This window comes from Lissotriton helveticus, chromosome 4_1 (assembly GCF_964261635.1).
Source record: "Lissotriton helveticus chromosome 4_1, aLisHel1.1, whole genome shotgun sequence".
NCBI classification, from domain to species: Eukaryota; Metazoa; Chordata; class Amphibia; order Caudata; family Salamandridae; genus Lissotriton; species Lissotriton helveticus.
This window is the reverse complement of record NC_136063.1, coordinates 152,301,715-152,315,449: the sequence shown is the minus strand read 5'-3', so window position 1 is coordinate 152,315,449 and position 13,735 is coordinate 152,301,715. Positions and strand designations below refer to the sequence as shown.

At 46.9% G+C, this 13,735-nt stretch overlaps 1 protein-coding gene across 1 annotated transcript in view; it reads right to left on the bottom strand.

Moving 5' to 3' along the window:
• The window catches only part of LRRC24 (leucine rich repeat containing 24), a 173,754-nt gene extending 161,307 nt beyond the window's left edge, over positions 1-12,447 (bottom strand). Inside the window, exon 1 of the mRNA XM_078685523.1 lies at positions 11,918-12,447. The gene's annotated coding sequence lies outside the window, so the exon portion shown is untranslated. The remainder of the gene's footprint in view (positions 1-11,917) is intronic.
• Positions 12,448-13,735: the final 1,288 nt, after the last annotated feature.

The window sequence follows — 13,735 nt, the reverse complement described above, 5'->3', positions numbered from 1 at the left end:
CAGGTGTGCCCCAGGTAGGTATCCTAAGTGCAGCCGGACCCCCTGCACAAGAGCTCCCGGTGCGGGAGAGGGTAGGTGGGGACCTCCCATAAGGAGAGTCCCACCCTCTGGACAGGGGGTCTAAGAGGAAGGGTCACGGAGCCAGTCACGATCTCACTCAGGAACTGTTTTGTGTTGTTGGATGCACAAGAATGAACTAGTTATGGTTAGGTGACTCCCATGTATTAGAGGCTCTGTTATGGTTAGATTTTCACTTGTAAGGAATATGTAAATATGGTAACTTAGCAAAATTGTTATTTGAATACATGTTGGTGTACAAATAAAAATATGGCCCGAGATCTTTCGACCTCAACTACAAAAAGTGGTCTCCGGCTTAGCCATTGGCGGATGGGTGACAGGGGGTAGGGCAGGGTGGTGGGTGATTGGTTAACCCGGGGACCTCCGCGCCTCCCTGGCCGTACAGAGACAGCACCGACTTATTATACAACCGCACACGAAGAGTGTCTTTTACTATGCGACTAAGAAACACAAACAGAGCACCCAGGTCCAGCAATTAGTGACATAGAACTTCCTATTTTTGATAACATACATTTGAGACGCAAAGCTATCATGCAGTGCATTACTTACAAGACAATTCGTATAGGAATATTTGTGCGGCGACGCTGTGATTTTGTCTGTTGCCTACTAGGATGCAAGGAATCTTCCTGATCTATTTTTACACAGGTTTTATTTCTTTGTATTGTGATTTTTTTTTAATATCTATTCAAGAAGAAGATACATACAACACTCCCACTTACTTCCTGATAGATGATCAGCAGTGATTAAGCTCTGAGAAGAAACCTTTTTGACAGGCAGAAGGCCCAGCAGACTGTTCAATATTGCAGAGGTACACAGATCAATACGGACGAGCAGAACCTCGGCACAAGTCATGTCAGACTGTCTAAAGGGATGTCCGTCAACGGCCAACTAACCGGGCAACAGCGGCAACATGCTCGTTTTTTGGAACGCACAAACGTTCACATACAGGGATATCTTGGCTGCTGGAACTTTAAAAAAAAAAAGGCTCTACAAGACAAGGGGAGAAGTCCTCAGACCTAGGAGGGAAACAGGTCTTCCAGGCTTTCCTGAACTCCCGCAGATCCGTTTATCGAGGTATGGTAAGAAGAGTGTATGCCGTTTTACTGAAGACGCGACCGAAAAGGCAAAGCCATGTACAGACTTTGTTAAAACCTTGGAGCATCCAGGAGAAATGGTCCTTGGGGTTCAATGACTATTGGGAGTAATACCATGTAAAAAAAATATATATGCTGAGCGAGAGGAAGGGATTTAGAAGCAAACGAGATTGCGAACAAGGTGTAGAAACTTCAACACCATATATTCCGTAACTGGCAAACATTGGATGGTAATCAGGGCTGGAGAGACATGGTTTCCAGCTTTCAAACCCAAGGCTGACCTACAGGCGTAATCTGCACCAGCTGTAATTTGTGAACCAAACGTAAACGCAAGTCAATGGCAGAAAGTTGTCGTCTACGCAAGCGACAGGAGTAGGATTACGACCTAGGGAAGAGGGCCAGAAAGGAAACTCCATAAAAACAGGGAAGGGAAGGGAAGGAGACAGCATGAAGTCTTGAGGGATTCTACAGGGTAACACTGACTGAAGATGGGAACAGGGAGAAGGCAACTTAAGAAATCAGAAAACCACATTAGAGCTACATCCTTCCTGCCCAAGTCTGGCGAGCAGAATTTGATGATTGACAGTATCAAATGCAGCCGAAAGGTTGAGTAGGAGTAAAGCGGCAGGAAAGCCACTACCGCTGTCTCTGGGGTGGTGCAGCACAGCATCCTATGTCCTACCACCACCTTCTGTTCGGACCCTTAAAGCACCAAGAAAGGTCTGAAAGGCGACAAGTGTGGACAATGCAAGATACTAAAAGGAAGAACTATAGGGGCTCACTTAGCGGTCCTCAGTGCAGCATCCCATACAGAGAAGGCTATTACTGAAACACTCAGAGACTTCCTTTTTAGAGATTCGTTCATATCTCACCCTTTCCTCTCAAGGGTCTCCATCAGAAACCAGAGTATCCGGTCCCTACTGCGCCTTGTTTAAGGGATCAGTGGTCTTGCATTTGGATTGTCTTCATTACCTTGGAATTTTACTAGACTGTTGAAACTACAGGTTGGTATTCTTTTTTGTTTTTGCTTTACACAATATGTCAATTTGATATTTTATTTGGACAATATTTAAAAAGAGATCTCAAAAAGTAAACCAACTACAAAAGAAGTTGGGAAGGAGGGTGTTCGTCATATCTAGGTTTTGGGGTGTGCAGGAAGAAGTTAGCCTTTCAGCCTACTCAGGTTTAAGACTTTTTATGTTTTCAAGAGTGCGTGGAGATAGGTTCCAGGTCTGCCACAACGCAAGAAGCTTGCTATCAAGAGAGGAAAAGGGTTTGTTGCAGAATAAGGAGTTGTTCTGCAGTTTGCATTGCGGGGTAGGTTTGTGCTCGCTAATTCAAGCAGCGTTTCCAGGCACATTACATTACAGGGCACTACAGCGCCAGGGGGCTCAAGCTTTGGGTGCATTTGTTTTTTTTTTAAAGGGCAAATTTACATTGGAACAAGAGCCAGAAAAGCCAATTGGTCATTGATTATTCTGGATCTACGGAGCATTTTTTTCGGGCAGTACAAAATGTAGCACTGGAATTGGAAGCCAACAAAAAATTTCGGAAATTTGAGTGAGTCACATGCATTTCCTTCATCTTTGTCCGAAGGTGGACTCAGAGGCTTTTCCAATTTTCCATGGTTCCTCAAGTGCGTTGGAAGAGAGAAAATTGCAAACTGTTGAGTTAGCCAACTTCATTTTCGATGTTGCGTTGTTGTATTTACGTCCCTTGGGGTGGTCGGTGGCTGAAATCCTTGCCTGGGTACCAGAGTTTGTGACCAATGAGGCGGGGCATGTCATCTTGATGGTATCCGTCCCATGGCGAGGAGTTCATTTGTCCCCTGCTTTGAGGCACGCTAGTGAATTAGGTGGCAAGTCCCTGGTCATTGGAATAAGGAGGAAGATCATTGGCTTTGGTTAGACTGTGCTTTGTGCCTGCATGGGATCCAAACGGTGTCCAGATAAGGGATAGGCGAAATTCCTGACAGAGTTGCTTTAGAAATGTTCAATGTACGATAATACATTTGTGTCACTCCCGGGGCTCTCTAGGACCAGTGATGGTGGATGGTGCTTCGGCAGGAAGAGATGCTGGTGATCACCGATGAGTATTCGGTTAGCGACCATACCCCTAGATTCATCAAAGTCCCCTTTTGCGAGTCTGTAATAGCGATTATTAAGGAATCGCTATTACAGACTCTCAAAACGGGATTCATGTAACAATCGCAATTTTTATTGCGATTCCTACAGCTTCCTTATTTGCGATTAGCAAATTGCCAATTGCAAATAAGGAATGACTTCCCATTCATTCCTAAAGTGCATTTTTCTAAGTTTTCGCTATTTACCACGAAGTCAGACTTCGTGGTAAATAGCGACCAGAAATAGCGAATTCGCAAATAAAAAATGGTTAATGAATTGCATTTAAGGAATCTCAAATAGAGATTCCTTAAATGCAATTCCTCGCAAATATGCGATTTCGCAATTAGCGATTTTTGCATTTGGGATGATGAATCCCAAATGCAATAATTGCGCTCGCAAAGGGCCAGATTCTCAGAATCTGGCCCTTTGCGAGCCGGATTTCCTTTCATGAATCTGGCTGCATGTCTCGTGCACCCCTGTGGTCAGTGAATAAAGCATTGCATTTGTGGAATAATAGGCCGCTGCCTAGCAGTAGGTGGTCATGGAAGCCATGTATGTTATGTCTTATGAGGGGGACAGGTACAGAAGCTCTGACATACAAGTAGAGCATCAGGGTAGGTGTGAAAAGAAACAGGGTCATGCTGCTTCTATTTTTCACCCAAGTTGCAACACTTTTCTTTACCAGACATTATGACATCAGATGAATGGTCCTTTCTACCTGTGTGCGGTTTTATTCTAAACCTATAGATTATGTGGTTGCTCGGATTACACGTGTGCCTTAAACAGGCAAATAGTCCAGGCTCCAGTTTCCACATTCCAGGGTGATTTTTCTAGCAGTGCGACCATAAAAATCAAGAAGAGACAGAGGCTTTTATAATCGCACCCTTCCTCCATCCCAGGAAGTTGTGAGTGATCATATGTTTCATGGTTTAATTGATATCCAATTGCTCTTTGTAGAAGGTTAATCTCCCCGAGCGGTTTTGAGAATGAGCGGATTGGTTTATATATTGGGTGTTTTGCCTCAGATATTTCTTCCTCCGAGAGCGGCAGGGGAAGCTCGGATGCCTTGCTTGGGAGAGATGGATGCGGCTTGGAAGCGCCTGCTGTGGCAGGGCAGATGAATAGGACTTCTGCGAGGTTTCTCATTTCATAATGAGCTCTTTTGCTCTATGTTACTGCAGCGTAAGGAGCTGTAATAACGTCGTAAATATACAGGTCTTTAATATTGATTTTTCGGTCACGAGGCTAGAAAAATCCCCATACCTCATGCAGCCGACTCTATTCAGCACGGATCGTACATACCATTCGTGTCTAGGTTCTTTAGTGAATACTGTGCCAACGTTTTGCCTCGCGTCCCCTTCGAAGCGCTACTAAAGAGGCGCAGCACAAAGAAATGAAATATTCGCTAAACAGCGTGTTCGTGCAACGGGTGCAAGCATGGCGGTGATCAGGGCCTGGGCAGGGGGAGCTCTCAGAACACCCCAGGGGGCGGCAACGGCGAAACATAGCCCCTCCCCCCACCCCGAACTTCATGGGTGGGGGGCCTCAGCACAGTACAGTACCCTGGCCTGAGATCTCCTGAGTGAGTGTGTGTGGGGGAGGGCAGGGCCGGTCCTAGGATTTTCGGGGCCCTGGGCAAAAGGGAATGTGGGAGGCCCCTGAAATTTACATAAGTGACACCTTCTGATCTCGGGTAAGCTGCTTTGTGCAGACTCCAACTGGGCCGCAGCTCCTCCTGTCAGCCACCCAAATACCTCTTGTACAGCCCATTTCGGACTGAAGGTGTTAGAATTGCTTGGGGGCGGAGTTAAACCTGTGTGGGCTAAAGTGCTGATGATGGGAGCTCTGTGGAGTCTCTGAATGGGCAGAGGTGTCCCCTCCCCAAGGCCTTCCCACACCATCCCTTAGAGGCCCCGGGAGGTGGTCCCCCTCCCATGAGCCCAATTGTAAAGAGACGCATTTCCTTCACTTTGCTTGGCAGGGGTACACAAGGACTGGTGGGGTGTTGCCATTGTGCGGGGCCCCAGCCTGGTTGGCATAGTGCGAGGCCCTGGGCAGCTGCCCACACTGCCCATGCCTAGTGCCGGCCCTGGGGGAGGGGGCTTAAGTTCCGTTATGCCAGTGGAGAGGAGAGGGGGGGACCTGAGGGCTTCTGCTGGACAAATAACCAAAGAGCAGTGCAGACATTGCCAGTAGTCAAACTGAAACCGTTCCCTCTACATCAACTGAACACAAAGCAAGTTTTCAAACCCTATATGTTGGCAGGAAATAGCATGCAAATGCCGGGATTTGATAACATCTGTCCCCGGCATCAATGTATGGTTCCCACCTACCTCCAGGCCCTTTCAGACACTTTTTTTTTTTTTGCCAGTCCTGCACTTTTTGTGATTGCCTAGTGCATTCTGGGTGCTGTGGTCTGGTTTTGCTTCCATTTAACTAATTAGACAAAAACACCCAAATCAGATTTACTGTCGTCTGTATGTCTGGCATATTGCGAGAGCCAAGTTGGGTGTGGCCACCATTTCTAGTCCCAAGTTGTTAACTCACAAAGTATTGTTGTCAGGTGTAGTCGCCCAAAAACCCAAGACTGGAAACATAGCTGCTAAGTTTCCCACGCTGATGCGTAACTAATTAGCTTAGTTCTGTTTTTTTTTCTTAAAATTCTGGGACATGTAGTCCTGTTTTTGTACAGGGTTACATAACACTACACGTCAGAGAATTCCTTAAAAATTAAAAAAAAAGTTAATAAAAAGCAAAAACAACAAGACTGGCCTAACTAGCAGCAGTAATGACATGGAGAGAGGTGGTCACCCTATGCTCATGGCTTGCATTTGTAGCATTTGTAGAGCGCATTCAACCAAAAAGGCATCAAAGTGCTCCCGGGGAAGTGAACTGAGAGGGAGGTGGCAGCTCAGAACAGGATCCGCACCAAACTCCCCCAAAAGGAGGGATTAATCAGCAAAAAGCCAAGTTTTAACTTGCGGGCGGAACATCAGGTTTGAACTAAGGCTCCTGATATGGTCCGGAAAGGAATTCCAAACCCTAGCAGTTGCCACAGTGAAGGCGCATTCCCTCCGCCTAGCTGTCTTACACAGAGGTACTGCCACCTTGCTTTGTTCCTCTGACCGCAGGTGTCTTTTAGGGACATACCAAGTCAGGGCAGACCTGAGAACTCAACCCCTGAGAGTGGAGGGGTTTGTGTGTCAAGCAGAGTGCTTTAAAGGACACTCTTCCTGACTGGTAGCCAATGAAGAGATCTCAATCCTTCCCAGACCGAGGAGAGTCACAAGATGCCATGTCTCACTCGTACCCATATGCTAAACACAGATGGCAGGTCCTTGAGTTGCAGGTGCGCTGCTCAAATGCCACTTCTTTGACGTTCTTCAACACAAGGAACTTTCGGAGATCGAATCCTTTTCCATCAAAGAAGATTTTTACAAAACAGGACATTGTCCATCGAAAAGAATATCAATTATCTAGCCCAAAAATCTAGCATTAGTTTGACACTACAATATTTGGCTAATCCAAATAGTTCTCTATAGCTAGCTGTATTATCCGTCTGATGCACTACTCAACATGAAAAATATAGGTGAAGTTGTAACCCACCAATAGGGGGCTTCCTATCTAGCTGCAAAAGAAAACAAAGAACAGTGGAGGTATTTTTGCACTTGAGTTCTCGCGATGAAGTGCACGGTTGCTTATTTTAGAATTGGTTGTCTGTGGTTTTTAAACTTCCATCATACATTTTTTTTAATTGTTTTTAAAATATACGGTTTACGAGTTGTAAGAAGCAGCTGTCTTTTCCCAATATTTATTTTTAGGTTGAGCCCGGTCAGAGCATGCACTGCTCTGCGGCATGCTGTATTGGAGTATGCACTTGATGCACCGCCCACTCTCCACCCATATTTGTCATTGGCTTGTATCATTGCCCTTCGTAAATGCTGGCTTTTGATTCATACATAGGTTTGTTAGTCCCTCCTTAGTACCGCCTTGCCTTCACTTGTAACCTCTCATGAGGACTAGCCCTTTTACTTCAGTTGGTACACGGTCTGCTTTATAAGTTGGGGAGCACTATTTTCTTTAATGCTCTTCCCCTATTCCACCCACAACTTCGCAGCACCCGCCCGCTTTTATTTTAACAGTAATTTTTATTCCAATTAAAGCGCGGTCCACTTAATAGCAGTCGCGTTTATTTAATATACGTCGTAGTCTGCTTTCACTTTAGTGGCCACGCCTATTTATCAGTGCAGTCCGCTTTCACTTTAGCAGCCGTGCTTATTTAATTATCAGAGCGTGTGGCTTTCACTTTAGCGGCTGCGCTACAGAACCTTTTGAATTTACTTATTTTTTTAAACTGCGTGTGTAAGCGCCTTTTGCGCTTTCACTTTAATGTTGGCCGTGCCTCTTTGTTTAGCTGCTAATCACGGTAACCTGGATATGCGAGCAGCATCTAAAAAAGGGCGCGGCCACCATTATAGTGGTCTTGCATGTGCGAGAGATGAGCTCTTGGCATCAAAAACAACAATGTCCTTTATATATGTTTTACTCTATATCTATTGTGATAATGGTGTTTGTGAAACTCTGAACATATGTGCAGGGTTTTTTTTAGACAATAGTATTAATAAACATGTTTTATTAATCATAATAATACAATACTAATAAGGCTCTTTGGACAATAGAAGAGAAAATATGGAGGGAGCAGGCTGAGGGGAGAGCTTGATACCATGCTATGTACCCAAGGGGGTGGTGATGGACGGAGCATCTGAACCAATCAAACACTCACACCCAGTCAACAGATCTGGGTTTAATCCATCACCGTTCTTTAGCCCACTCTGCCACCCCAGTTCAGACATGGCTGTATGCAAACCAGTCTGACCCTGTGCCACATGGGAACAGTCCAGACCGAACTGCCAAGCCATGCCTTCCCTGGACCGGAAACAAGCTTCCGAGGACCGGTTTCTGGCATTTCGGCCGTCTTCAGCCCGGCTTGCTTGAATCCTGTGGCAAAGTGAGCAAGGGACTCCCGTCCGAGCATACCCTGCCAACTTATGGCGAACAAAGTGGTACAAAAGGGGGTGGTGATGGACGGAGCATCTGAACCAAACACTCATACCCAGTCAACAGATCTGGGTATAATCCATCACCGTTCTTTAGTCCACTCTGCCACCCCAGTTCAGATATGGCCATATGCAAATCAGTCTGACCCTGTGCCTCATGGGAACAGTCCAGCCCGAACTGCCAAGCCATGTCTTCCTTGGACCGGAAACAAGCTTCCGAGGACCGGTTTCTGGCATTTCAGCCGTCTTCAGCCCGGCTTGCTTGAATCCTGTGGCAAAGTGAGCAAGGGACTCCCGTCTGAGCATACCCTGCCAACTTATGGCGAACAAAGTGGTACAAGAAGGGGTGGTGATGGACGGAGGTTCTGAACCAATCAAACACTCACACCCAGTCAACAGATCTGGGTTTAGTCCATCACCACCCCCCTTTTGTACCGCTATACTATGTACCCAGCAGGACATAAAGCTGAAGGAGAGAGCAGCAGATTGGAGAGAATGGGTAGGAAAGAGGCATGGTGGGCACAGGAGTATATCCATGTCTTCATCATGACGTGTCAGCAGCAGCATCCAGGTGGGCCAGGAGGACTAGAGTCCAGCGCTTGCAGCCCCAACCCCCCACCCTCCCACACACACACAGATACGCTACCAGATAGCTCAAAGTGACGTGTTTCACATCATGGTCATTCATAAATTCCTTGATTGCTCTGCATTCTGGTGCTTGTAGTCTGCAAAATCAGAATGTACTGCAGCAGCAGGCACGAAGGAGGCTTCTACAAAGCGCAGTGACTAACTGGTGCCCAGCCCTCAGCCCCCACGCCCGCAAGTCAAGCGAGAGACACTCCTGTGGCCATGGCACCTAGCCGTTTACAGCCATTTGCTGTGCCCTAATGACCGCTGGAAATCAAGATGCAGTCATTGAAATACACAAAATGTTACACACTGAGAAAGGGGCTTGAACCCGCACATCTTAAGACAACTCCGACGTCGCTCAAGGCCTAAAGAAGATGGGCGCCGGCCACGCGCTGCTAATCGCATTATAGCTGCCATTTAGTATACTAGGTTCACGATTTAATGCCATGCATTTTAGGAATATTTGAGATAAAAGCAAATGCACACTTTACAACTGCGTGCAGTTGGTCCAGAAGAGAGCATAAAGGTGGCGTGAAAGAGTGATGCTTCTTCTGTCTTCTTGCATTAAAGGCTCCCTGGCAGATTCCGGTTTGCGGGGGAGAAGACAGCGGAAACAGTTCTATGCTACCGTCCAGTTTGCATATAGCACCTATGCGGAGATCATACCCTCTTCAAGTAATTAAATATAATGGCACACTACGGAACTGAAACAAAGGGTGATGATATAATCTGGCCAAGATCACACAATTTGGTAAAGGGAGGAAGCTGTGACTAGAAGTTAGGTGCTTGTATGTATATGATTTATGTCGCGTAAATCTTAAGGTTGCCGAGCCACTGAAGGCCAACGCCTGCCTCGAGCCAGATGTTGGACTCTGGCTCAGCTGATGGTCCTTTTAAACTCTCAAGCTCCAAACAAGGTGAGATTTTGTGGCTTCTCTGCCTCCCACGCTCTAACATCATAAACCACTGATGTAAAAAGGGGGAAGAGAAGCAGAAACAACAAACCAGAAACAGTACAAACATAGTGCATCTGGATGGCTTTGAGCCCCAACTTCTCATTGAATGCAAACTCACTTGGGTCCACTCTGGACTTCAACTGCAGTCTCAAGAAACACACTGCCAAAAAAAAACACAGAAGGAGACATCCTGGTACCACTCTTCTGAAAAAGAGCAACAACTTCTTCCAGAAAGCAACTTTAGAAGTGCTGTTCACGCCCTTCTACTGGCTTCACAGACTCCACACTGGCACCACTCATGGGCATCCAACACACCACAGCATGCCTCTGCACACCCATGCTGATGCAACCCTGGCGCCCCTTGATAGCCTGCACCATCTTCAAAACCAGCTGCATCACTTACAAGCCATCCCTTCCAGCACTCCGCTTATTTTGCGGACACGCTCACCATCTTTGCTTGCTCTCACCACACCTGCGTCCCAGACTAGGTCTACGCGCTAAGTATAAAACAAAAAAAAGACAAGGAAGCAGACCTTTTCCACCTATGCACCCATGATCTGGAACAACATTCCCATATATATCAGCCACAATGCTGCTCCAATTTAGAAGAGTTAACGATGCGCTTTTGTTAGAGAACACTGCATCACAATGTGTTAACACCCCAGGAACCAGCTACCTGCAATATTTTTGGACTTTATGCTGGTCTTTGGCCCTGTACATCACCCCGTCTTTTGGCTCGGTCGTGTTTTTGAAACATCACACACATACCCAGCTAGCGCTTAAATGCACAATGTGAAACTAGAAACCCTGGGATCAGGCCCGGCTTCCACGCTTGACCAAATTATGTGAGCCTAGGAAAATGCTTTATTTCACCAAACCACCTTTTCCTTCATATTCATGTATGAGACCACCTTCAAATGCATGATTCAGGATGTGCACTGCACAAAAGCCTCCTGTTTGATTTAACAAACTATAACGGCGCTACATCTGAAAGAAGAAACGAGGCCACGTATAACAACTGACTCGCCTTTGAATACACTAGCAGCACCGTCTTGAGGTCAGAAAGCATCAGTGCTTCTAAGTCCATGTTTAAAAATAGATTACTTTGAATGAATAGCTTTTAATGAACCTCTCAATGCAGGGCTATATTCTGATGCACTCAGGTAAAACCCTTCTGCATGTTAAGAAATACACTTTTTCAAATGTCTCAATGTTGTTTGCTGCATTAATTACATGCCAAATATATTCATGGCTCGGCTCCCGAGGGGCTCTTACAGCCAACCCAGGACCTTGGCTCATCTCTCATCTGTTAACCTGCAGGCCCGCCCACCTTCAAGTAAACCTAGCTCCAAAGCAAGGGATGGCTGTACAGGACAGCAGTGCCGAACACACACCACGCTGTGGTTTCTGCTCTTTCCAGGAGTGGAGGAGGGGCGGGGATCTGCGGACCCAACCTGGGTATGAGTGCACAGCCAGTGGCGTAACACAAAATGATGGGACGTGCAGAATGTGATGAGGAGGCACCGAGCCTCCCATATCTCACACATATCATAGGCGTTAGAATAAGTCGGGCCCCCGCAGGGCAAGGAGGAGTGCCCCCTGCGCCACAGGGGCATGCATTTCACTGCTTTCCGTAGCAGCAGAAGGCTTGTTGTCTTTGAGTAGCAAAGTTGCAAACCTGACCACATTTCCTCTCTAGGTACAGGAAGCAATTTAATTAAATCCCAGAACAAAGACCAGCTCGGCCCAGAACAGAAGGAGGGTCTAACCTACCGGGACCTCCACTTTTCCTTTGTTGCATGCAGTCAGCAGCTCATCCAATCTGGCTTGCTTTGCATGATGGGACATGTAGTCCAGCACTTAAAGGGAGAAAAGCACAACCAACTAAACCAAAAACTGGACAACTTGCAGCCTATGGATGCCGCAGCTGTCTAGCACCCAGGGCCTGCAAGTTGTGTTCCATCACTAGGCTAACTCACCTGTTGGAAGAGTATGCCAGGCAGGAGATGAAAATCGCCACCAGCGCCAACTCTCATACTGCCCCCGACAACCCTGGGGCAGGAGGGACCCTGCAACGAGTCAAGAGTATCCTTAGAAGCTCCCTCTGGAAACGTGCAGAGTTGGAGGCAACCGTTACCAGGTACCCCTTGGACTGGTGGAGGCAGATCAGAGGGTATCTGGCAAAAAGTCCCAAAATAAATAAATAAATAAATAAATAAAGAAGGACGCCCTGGCACCCTCAAAAATGCATCCCCATGCAGACGTGGGGCCGGTGGGCGCCTGCAATGCAAGCAAGTGCTCAGATCAAGAAATCCTGCCCCAAAAGGGCGTAGCAGGCGGACCTTCACAGAGTACCAAGGATCCTGTAGTTTCCAGTATATGTCATAGGCATGAAGCCTGCTTGGGGCACACACGCCTTGGATGCAGCCTGGCACCAGATGTTAAACGAACGCCTCGGTCTCTGCCCCCTTTTTTTCCTATTCAGCGCTGCCCGGCTCTCATCCCTGGATGCCTGGGTACCACTGCCAGCTCTCCTCCTTGGCCCCTTCTTCACCAGGGCTATTAAACCCTCTGAGGGGCAGGCGCCCGCTCCTCGCTTTTTATTCCGATTGGGGACACTGAATGACGTCACGACGCAGCCAACCAATCGCGGGGCTGCCCCGAAAGCGCCAGCATCCAATTAACTCTTGGGCTCGTGCGCTAGCCGACAGTGGCGAAGGGGAGGGGGGCCCGCTGTGCTTCCTCTCCCGCTGTTTGTCTGCAGGCAGCGAGGGGGTTTGTATCTTGAGATGACCCCCCCTCCTTCCTCCGTACAGTTGACTTGACCCATCCGCGAGCGCGGCTGAGGGGAGGGGGCGGGCCGCGGGGAGGAAGGAAGGGCAGTGCGGCAGTAACGGCTGTGACAGGGACGCTCCCTCAGGGCCGCGCCCGGCCCGGGCCTGGTCACCGCGGATGTATGAGGAAAGACGCGACCCCGCGCGGCATGGACGCCTCCTGTCACCACGGCTGCCGGGCCGTGGACAGTGCACGGACCGAGATTCTTTTTTCCTCTTCTCCGAAAATAAAAATAAATCACCCGATAGAAAAATAAATCAGTTCTTTACGTCTGTTTGGTTGAAGTTTCTTTTTTTAATGCAATAAGTGCTCTAATTTTAATTGAGTATTTTATTTTATTTATTTATTTAATGGGATTTTATATAGCGCGAACATTACCCGAAGGTGTCAGAGCGCTTTACAAAAGAACCAGTAATGTTACATAAGGACTGTGGGATACATAAGAAATACAAATAGATAAAAAAAAAATATATATATATATATATACATATATATATATATATAAATTATAAAAATAGCAAATGTACAAGTGGAGTGAAAGTAGAGAAAAATTGCAAATGTACAAGTTGTAAAGTCACTCAAGGAAGCGATACAAACAGATAAACTCTAAAATCACATAGGAATGGGAGTAAGTACAACGGTCTACTACATATACTAGTGGTTAGAGTTATATAGATCCACAAACAGCAAATTCACTCAGGATTACATTTTAACAGCGATTAGGCTAGGACAATTATATGTTACATATTTGCAGGGCAGGAATTCTTGCCATCATTCAGCCAGGTGTTCAGGTGGTGTTTCACTCAAGGGTGGTGGTCTTGGGTCTGGAGGGATCCCTGAGTTCAAGATGTCCATAGGGGTAGGAATCAAGCAAGTCGGGGAATTGCAACAAGGTGGATCGAAGAACGGCCAAAGAGGACTGGAAACATTAATTTGAGCACAATTTTTTGTGCTCGTGTTGT